We start from the raw sequence: 10559 nt of genomic DNA on the forward strand, positions 1-10559 counted from the left end.
GGCTGGAGTGCAGTGGCCGGATCTCAGCTCACTTCAGCTCACTGCAAGCTCCGCCTCCCGGGTTCACGCCATTCTCCTGCCTCAGCCTCCCGAGTAGCTGGGACTACAGGCGCCCGCCACCACGCCCGGCTAGTTTTTTGTATTTTTTTAGTAGAGACGGGGTTTCACCGTGTTAGCCAGGATAGTCTCGATCTCCTGACCTCGTGATCCACCCGTCTCGGCCTCCCAAAGTGCTGGGATTACAGGCTTAAGCCACCGCGCCCGGCCATCTGTCAGATTCTTAAAACCTCATAATGGAAAGGTATCGTATTTGTCTTTACTGAAGTCAAATTCCAAGACAAACTTCCACGAAGACCTCTTCTTATCCCGACACCATCCATCTTTTATAGCCTTTGCCCATAGAGGCACAAGATGGCATCTTCAAGGTGAGAAAAGATGTTAAAATAAATATGCAAAATGAACTTTTAAGAGAGGGAATATGTGTCCAAAATTCCAACCACAATGGCACAAATCCTAGAGTTATTTCTGCTTGTTCTCCATCATTCTCAAAACTCTGAGCACCAATCCTGTGCCATTTGCTATTCTGGGTGTTGACAATAACCTGGAGAACAAAAGGAAAAAAGCCCATGCAAAAACCACAATTACTTCTGCACCAACCTAATATTAATAATTAGGAGGTCAGAGAAATACTGGACATGTCATATGTACATGACCTTTTTCTTCAAGTAAAATATAAACTGAAGGAGAGGAAGCTGCCTTTACATTTCTCTGAATCCTTTTCTGCCAGCCCATAACACTTGTGTTTTCAGTACTGAAGGTGCTCACTAAACTAAAGCAACTCAGCATTTAGAATCTGAAACAGAGGTTCTGTAGCTTTTGGGCCCTTCTATGGTTGAGCTTGGCATACTTTATCTCAATTTTTAGTTGCATATCTATGTCCTCCCTTTGTCAGTGAACTTTTCAGAATCTTATTCTGGTGTGTATTCCAGAGCCTAGCAGAGTGAATGAAGAAACGAATGCTTTCTACTACATTTTCCCAGCTTTTCTTTGCCAAGGAAGTCAGTCATCATTGTACCAACTACATAGTGTACAGCTCCTAGGAGATACTTAATAAATAGTTATTGAAAGAATGAACTCTGCAGCCTGGTGCAGCCTGGGGAACAAGTATGATGCATCTACAATGCATGGCTCACACTGCATTTTTCAGACAGATGAGGAATCCTGGGTTTCTGGTTTGGTTCTGTTCCCAAGTTGTTAGGTGAGTGTGCATACCCTCTTAACTGTCTGCATCTCTGTTTCCTCATCTGTAAAATTATGTGTGTAAACTGAGGGCTGATATGTCAGGGCATCTGGAATCTGACCTTATTCCATCATTACTGGCACCTGTAAACTGTGGGCAAATGCAACTATTCTGACCCTCTGTTTCTTTACCTCAAAAGGGAGAAAAATAATAGTCCCAACTGCAGGAGGCTGTTACTTGAAATAGGGCACAACATTGAGGGAGGTGTCACGAAAACCAGGAATTTAGGTAAATAATATTTTAATACCACATTTTAAAAATACCCAAATTAATGCAAAAGAAACTCATGATGAAAAAACTATCAACATTTTCAATAAACACATGATCAGTAACAGTGCTGTGCCAAGCCATATTGGAAGCTAAGGCAAAAAGAATAAAGGATTAAATGAGATCATGCTTGTAAGGTACTTAGCACAAAGCCTTGCACATACTAAGTATATGAACATTTTAACCATATTATTAAACAATCTCTGAGGTTTCTTGTAGTTATAAAATTTACTTAGCTGCCAATTTTCCCCATAATCGAGAGTCTTTTTTAAAAAATGGCAACTACTAACTTTATTTTATGCAAAAATTCTGTAGAGTTGGTGCAATACCCACCATCCTTCTGTAAAAAAGTAGAATCTGTACTAGAGAAAAATAAAATAAACCACGCTCTAAACTTCTTTTATGGCATTCAGGACACGATAAACAGAGGCATACCTCATTTTATTGTACTTCACAGATTTGTTTTTTACAAATTGAAGATTTGTGACAACCCTGAGTTGAGCAAGTCTGTCGACACCATTTTTTTTCCAACAGCATTTAACAACAATTCATTTCATTTCTCTATGTTACATTTTGGTAATTCTTGCAATATTTTAAACTTTTTCGTTATTATTTCTATGATGGTGATCTATAATCAGTGATCCTCGATATTACTATTGTAATTGTTTTGGGGTGCCACAAATCATGCCCATATAAGGTAGCAAACTTAATCAGTAAATGGTGTATGTGTTTTGAAGTCTCCACTGACTGGCCATTCTCATCTTTCTCCTTCTCCTCCGCTCTATCTATTTCTTGAGACACAACAATATTGAAATCAGGCCAATTATTAACCCTACAATGACCTCTGTTTAAGTAAAAGGAAAAGTGACATTTCTCTCACTTTAAATCAAAAGCTAGAAATGGTTAATTTAGTGAGGAAGGCAAATTAAAAGCGAAGATAGGCCAAAAGTTAGATCCCTTGTGCAAAACAGTTTTCCAAGTTGGGAATGCAAAGGAAAAGTTCTTGAAGGAAATTAAAAGTGCTACTGCAGTGAACACACAAATGATAAGAAAGCAAAGCAGCCTTATCGCTGATAAGAAGATTTGAATGGCCTGGATAAAAGATAAAACCAGCCACAACACTACCTTAAGCCAAAGCCTAATTCAGGGCAAGGCCCTTAACTCTCTTTAATACTATGAAGGCTGAGAGAGGTAAGGAAGCTGCAGAAGAAAAGTTCAAAGTTAGCAGAGGTTGGTTCATGAGGTTTAAGGACAAAAGCTGTTTCCATAGCATAAAAATGTAAGGTGAAGTAACAAGTGCTGATAGAGAAGCTGCAACAAATTATTCAGAAGTGCTGGCTAAGATCATTGATGAAGGTAGGTACACTAAACCTCAGATTTTCAATGTAGATGAAACAGCCTTCTATTGGAAGAAGATGTCATCTAGGACTTTTCAAACTAGAGAGAAGTCAAGGCCTGTTTCAAAACTTGAAAGGATAGGCTAACTCTCTTATTAGGGGCTAATGTGACTTTCTTTTTTTTTTTTTTTTTTTTTGAGACGGAGTCTCGCTCTGCCACCCAGGCTGGAGTGCTGTGGTCAGATCTCAGCTCACTGCAAGCTTCGCCTTCTGGGTTCACGCCATTCTCCTGCCTCAGCCTCCCGAGTAGCTGGGACTACAGGCGCCCGCCACCTCGCCTGGCTAATTTTTTTGTATTTTTTAGTAGAGACGGGGTTTCACCGTGTTAGTCAGGATGGTCTCAATCTCCTGACCTCGTGATCCGCCCGTCTCGGCCTCCCAAAGTGCTGGGATTACAGGCTTGAGCCACCGCGCCCGGCCTAATGTGACTTTCAAGTTGACATCAATGCTCATCGACCATTCCAACAACCCTAGGCCCTTAAAAATTATGCCTAATTGACTGTGCCTTTGCTCTAGAAATGGAACAACAAAACCTGCATGAGAGCACATCTGTTATCCTGTCTGTAAAGCATGATTTACTGAATATTTTAAGCCCACTGTTGAGACCTACTGCTCAGAAAAAAAGATTTCTTTCAAAATATTACTGCTCATTGACCATGCACCTGGTCGCCAAAGAGCTCTGACAAAGATGTATATGGAGATGAATGTTGTTTTCATACTTGCTAACACAACATCATTCTGCAGCCCACAGATCTAAGAGCAATTTCAACTTTCTTTTTTTTGGGTGGGGGATAGGTTCTCACTCTGTCGCCCAGGCTGGAGTGCACTGGCACAATCTCAGCTCATTATAACCTCCATCTCCCAGGTTCAGGCAATTCTCCCACCTCAGTCTCCTGAGTAGCTGGGACTACAGGTGCCCACCACCATGCCCAGCTAATTTTTGTATTTTTAGTATAGACTGGGTTTTACCATGTTGGCCAGATTGGTATCAAACTCCTGACCTCAGGTGATCTACCTGCCTTGGTCTCCCAAAGTGTTGGGATTACAGGCATGAGACACTGCATCCGACCATAATTTCAGTTTTCAAGCCTTATTATTTAATACATTTCAGGCTGGACGCAGTGGCTCATGCCTGTAATCCCAGCAGTTTGGGAGGGCAAGGCGGTGGATCACCTTGAGGTCAGGAGTTTAAGACCAGCCCGGCCAACATGGTGAAACCCCATCTCTACTAAAAATAAAAAATTAGCCGGGCTTGGTGGTGTGCACCTATAATCCCAGCTACTGAGGAGCCTGAAGTGGGAGAATTGCTTGAACCTGGGGGGCGGACGTTGCAGTGAGCCAGGATCACACCAGTGCACTCCAGCCTGGGTGACAGAATGAGACACCATCTCAAAAAAAAAAAAAAAAAAGAAGTACATTTCATAAAACTATAGCCGCCACAGATAGTGATGGATATGGGCAAAGTAAATTGAACATCTTCTGGAAATGATTAACCATACTAGAGGCCATTAAGAACATTTGTGATTCATAGGAGAGGGTCAAAATATCAACATGAAGAGTAATTTGAAAGAAGTTGATTTCAAATCTCATGGATGACTTTAAGGGGTTCAGTACTTCAGTGGAGTAGGTAACTGTAGCTGTGATAGAAATAAAAAGAGAATTTGAAGTGGAGCCTAAAGATGTGATAAAACTTTACATTTGAGGGGTTGCTTCTTAAGAATGAGCAAAGTAGTTCCTCTTTCTAAAGATCTTTTTATAACAGAGATGGTGTCTCACTGTGTTACCCAGACTGGTCTCAAACTTCTGGGCTCAAGCAATCCTCCTGCCTCGGCCTCCAGAGTTGCTGGGATTACAGGTGTGAGCCACCACACCCACGTAGATATAAGTTTTACATGCAATGAGAAACAAAAAATTTTGTGTGACTCACTTTATTGCAGTAGTCCAGAACCTAACCCACAATTTCTCCAAGGTATTGCCTGTACACTGAAATGTTAACATAATTTCATAAGAAAGACAAATCTAAATATGGTGAGAATCACAGTCAAACGAAGCACAAATAGCTGTCAGTTACCTGTGACACCTACTCAATAAATACATTTTAAAGTCCTATTACGTTCCATTGCACTGAGCTAGATGCTGGACTGGCAGACATTGAAGAGGCACAGACCTGTGTTTGGACTCTCCAGGAGGGAGATAAGATATGCTTGTACATATATCTTACACAGGGTCCATATTGCATGTCAAAGCTATATCTCAGGAAAAATGCAACTTACATTTCAAAGACTTATAATGGGAAATTCTTTCCATGAGAATTATTTTTAAAAATGTAGCTACATACTCAGAGCCATACCATTCAACACTTTTGATCCATTAACACTGACCCAAAACACATTTCAAAAACACTTAAATGCATTATGTAAATACCAAAGAAATAATAAAAGGCCATATGCAATCATTTGTACCTTCAAATGTTGACCCTTGGCTTGGTAGAGAAATTATGGGGACACAGTAAGATGTTGTACAAAATACCATGGCCATAAAAAGTCTATTCTTCAGTGAGAGGAGTGATAATGAAGAGGAGGTGGGGAGAGTAAGGATTGTCCAGAGCCACCTCGTTCAACTCGGCATCTATATCAACTCCATGTGGGTACTGAGCGGGTGAGAGGCAGATTGGGTGTGAGAAGGAGAAATTTAATGAGGCTCTATGAGAAGATTTTTCTTACTTTATATCCATCTTAAGGCAAAAGAAGGAACACAGTATGTGAGCCTGAAAAGGCCATATACTATATGATTCCAACTACATGACATCCTTGAAAAGGTGACTATGGAAACAGTAACAAGGTCAGTGGTTGCTAGGGGATGGGGGAAGGGAGAGATAAACAGGCAGAACACAGAGGATTTCTAGGGCAGTGAAACTATGCCGTGTGATACTATAATGATGGACACATGTCACTATAAATTTGTCTAAACCCATAGAACGTACAACACCAAGAATAAACCCTAATGTAAACTACAGGCTTTGGAGGATAACGATGTGTCCATGTAGGTTCATCAGTTGCAACAGATGTAGCACTCTGGTGCAGGATGTTGATAATCGGGGAGGCATACAACACCAAGAGTAAACCCTAATGTAAACTATGGGCTTTGGAGGATAATGATATGTCCATGTACGTTCATCAATTGCAGCAGATGTACCACTCTAGTGCAGGATGTTGATAATTGGGGAGGCTGTGCCTGTGTGAGGGCAAGGGATATTGGGACATCTCGGTACATTCTACTCAATTTTGCTGTGAACCTAAAACTACTCTAAAAAATAAAGTCTTAAAAAAAGAAGGAATAAAGCATCTACTATTTCTTTTTTCCAATCTTAGAGTTGTGTGTTAGATGTCTTTCAAAGCTTGTGCTGAGATGTTGGGTAGGGGTGGCGGGTGAGGCATGTGGGGTAGTCTCCCTGACAAATTTGGAGAGTGAGGGTCACCTGGCAACTGCTCCCACTCTACACAGGCAGTTTACCGGAAGAAATGTCCCTTTGGTGAATCAAATTCTCCTTTTTATTCCACTGTCACAAAAGTTAATGTGACTGGAGATACACAGAGAGGTGCCTACTGCACCTATTCTTCACCACCACTCCAGATTTCCAGAGCTGGGTTAAACCCCCTAATTTTTGTTCTTTAGAATCTTACGTGAGTGACCCCTTGTGTTTTGATGTCTGTAATTGATTTTAAATTATGCCAGCAGAGAGAGCGTGATCTAAATAAGTGGTTGATTAGTTTTAAGCTACACCCTAGGAACCAACAATCTCTCTGATTGGAAATATCCTTCGGAGATGGTCAGTTTGCATTTATTCATAAGGCCATACTCTAGATAAATTTAACCACGATCTTTTCAACTTCTTTATATTTATCTGTGACTAGTACCAAAAGTTTTGTTAGTTAGCATGATAAATATTAGAAGTGAGGTTTCATGCTAAAATGACTAGTGTTCAAGATATGTAGATTGGCTAAAATATTTTACAGATAACTTCCCAATATTGAACGAATAGCACATAAAACTCCAGCACATAAAAAAATAGCACATAAAACACCCTTTGACTTTCAAAGTGGTGCCTCAGGCTCGATTCTAAAATGGTCCTACTTCCATCTACTAACTTAGATGATCTGGTTGTCTGATTCTGACTAAGATGTTAACTGAATTCTGCTTCAGGAATGTCTTTGTGTCTGTCTCAAGATAATGTTTCATGCAAAGAATGGTTGGAGCACATAGAGGGATAGAGTGCTGGGATTTCATTGGGCTTGGAGGTTATATGACTGTTTTTGTGCCTGCTTGCTAATAAATGCTTATTTAATAAATTTTTGTGTGACAGAATTTGGTACTAGACTCACTTTTATTGCAGCAAGTTTAGGGGAGGTAGTTTACAGTGGCCTGCCTCTAACTATGTATTAAACAATTATTTAGCAACTACTTTGTGCCTTCTTGCAATCTATATTCTACAAGAGAAGCAACCTAGTAGTTGTACTTAACCAAACCGGCCTGTGTCACTCAGTTCACATTGTCCCACTACAACTTTCCAAGCTGGAGACAAACAAATACATCCCAGTGGAGAGTTTGTACATCTACCAGTGGTTATCATCAAATATGTGCTGTTTCCCTTCTTCCTGGATTTCATCAGTAGAAGAATCATTAGGCTTGTAGGAAAAAAATACAGGAATGCACTTGGGGTTTGAAGAGTTTGAATATTCATGTTTTAAGTGTTTTGGGTTTTTCCCAAATCTTCACGGGAAGGTCTTGTTTTCACACTGGTGCTCTGATCACATGCCTTCCCGAGCTCTCAGTGAGAGCTGCTACCTCATGATATAACTTCATAATGCAGTGATAGCAGAATATGCTCCATATAAATGAACAATGTTGACTACAAAGGGAACACAGGAAGCATGAGTTCACAAAGTAGGCCCCTTGAACTGCAATTCAACAAAGCAAGTGTTGTGAAAAAGGTATAGAAAATCACACGGGAATTTAGACAACAATTACCTTAAGCAGAGGGTGATGAGGTGACATTTGAGATGCTCCTTAAAGAGTGGCTAGAGTTTGGATGCACATCTACACTTATTTCCCTTTGTACTTACAAATAAAGGTAAGAGATATGCAGAAGTATTAATGTGAGGTTTTCAAAAGGGCCATTCAATATAGTAACATATAAAATACAATGACTGCTCATTTCTGTATGAGGGGGAAGATCTTTTGTGAATACCAAGATGGTGAAGAGAGACATGGATGGGATTATAGTATACTTGTTAAGGTTCTTGGACATAAAATGAGGGAGCAAAAAGGGAATTAGGTAATGCTAAGGAAAAAGCAATTAAAGAGCATGAGAAGGCCTTTTACTTGCATATTAGCACAGTAACACATATTTGAGAAAATGGGATTTGCTAATAAATAAGACAGTGTGTGAAATTAATAAAGCCTTGGTAAGTGGTTGAGGCATTACACACCTTTTTTTCTGATCATGTCTAATAAGACTAATGGAAAGGAGAAATCTATAAAATGAGGAAACACAGCAGAAGGGCTGTAGTAAAACAGCTCTTTCACTTACTTTTGGTAGGATTGTGAATTGATAGAAACTTTTTTGGAGAGCAGTTTCACAGTGCATCAATCAGGTTATGCCATAGTAACCAGCAACCCCCAAATGACAGTGGCTTAAAACAACAAATGTTTATTGCTCATTCACGCGTTGTGGTTGTGGCGGGTCAGCTGAAGCTCTCTTTCACAAGGAACTCGCTACAGAGCTCAGGCTGGTGGAGCAGCCACTGTCTGTCTGAAATATAGCTGATTACCATGGCAGAAGATAAAGAAGCTCCTGGAAGGTTTCAAATTGGCAGTAAAATGGTGATGACGTATGTCCCCTGCACTCAACAACTTATTGACCAGGTCTCATGGCCTTTCTACTGGCAAGAGGACTACGGGGTTGCAGCCCTGTGAGACTCTGGAAGGCAAAGAGCTGGAAGTATTCTGGGAGCTATTAAAATTTTTAAAAAAGTCTATATCCATTGACACAGCAATTCCATTTTGGAGAATTCGTCCCAAGAAAATACTGGCATAAATACTCAAATACGTATATTCAAGGATCTTCCCTCCAGCCAATGCTGAATTGAGGCTGGGCTTTATGGCTCACGTCTATATTCCCAGCACTTTGGGAGGCTGAGGTGGGAGGATCTTGTGAGGCCAGAAGTTTGAGACCGCTGGGAAACATAGTGAGACCCCATCTCTACAAAAAAGACTTAAAAAAAGTAGCTGGGTGTGGTGGTGCTTGCCTGTAGTCCTAGCTACTTTGGAGGCTGAGGTAGGAGGATTGCTTGAGCCCAGAAGGTTGAGGCTGCTATGAATGAACCACTGCACTCCAGCATGGGCAACAGAGGGAGACCCTGTTTCTAAAAAAAAGAAAAATAAAGAAAGATAATTTGAATTGAAAACCTAAATAACCATCAACAGTGGAATGATTAAACAAATAATGGGACACCAATGCATTGAGATTCTATAAAGTCATTAAAAGGATCAAGATAGTTATTCCAGATAAACTGAAAATTATCAAAGCTTAGGCATAAAATGAAACCATTTATGTTAAAAAGTATACATTACGTTAAAAAATTATGACTACACTTGCACAGAGGAAGGATAATACAAATCTCTTAATATTTCTAACGCAGCTATTGTTCATTGAGCGGTTAGTATGGTCAGGCACTGTAGTAAGTGTTAAATGCTTCATAAGCATAATTTCCATCTGAAAGTAATAAGAATGATCATTCTCCTTTTACAGATGAAGAACCTAAGGCTCCAGTTAAGTGACTTGTCCAGTGTCACACAGATCCACAGTTCTGCATCTGAAGTCCCAGTCTGCCTGAGAATAATGGCAACATCTAGGGTGGGGTAGGATTACTGGTGGGTCAGAGAAGGGAGGACCTTCACAGTCTATTTTATGGTGTTTAGTGATCTTGTATTTGTTTTTCTTGCAGTAAGTAAGTATTGCTTTTGCAAAAATAATTTTTAAATAAACCTGTTCTTTCAAATTTCTCAGCGATGCAAACAAAGAGAAAAAATAGAAATTGTGTAGACAGGATGGAGATAGCTGTGTATAAATAGAAGTTGAAGATCCTTGGGAAAAATTCTACAAATGTACGAAACACCCATCCAAGTATGTGAGTTACAGCGGCGGTAGGAAGGAAATCTTATATCAAACTGACTGAATATCTAAAACAAAGATAGGGCAGGGAGCCTGGTGAGAAACGCTGGGAGACGGCGGCCTGGCAAATGGTTGTAAAGTGTTTCTAACAGCCTCCTGGTGAAAACCATGAAGGCCATCTTGAGAACCTTTCAGTAAACATTGAGAACAATGAATCACTGAAAACAAGCAGCAGGGTTCATAAGGAATAACTCATGTCAGGCAATTTGACAGCCTTTTAAAAATAGAATTGTTAAGTTAATGAGTAAAAGAGCCATCGTGATCCTCTGCATTTGCCGTTCAGTGGGACTGTCCCCATAACCCCTCCCATATTGTTTTCAAATGAGCTGGTGCTGGTGACATCAGTGTGGATTCAGAGACA

Source organism: Rhinopithecus bieti, unplaced genomic scaffold (assembly GCF_001698545.2).
Source record: "Rhinopithecus bieti isolate Rb0 unplaced genomic scaffold, ASM169854v2 scaffold_36004, whole genome shotgun sequence".
Lineage (NCBI taxonomy): Eukaryota > Metazoa > Chordata > Mammalia > Primates > Cercopithecidae > Rhinopithecus > Rhinopithecus bieti.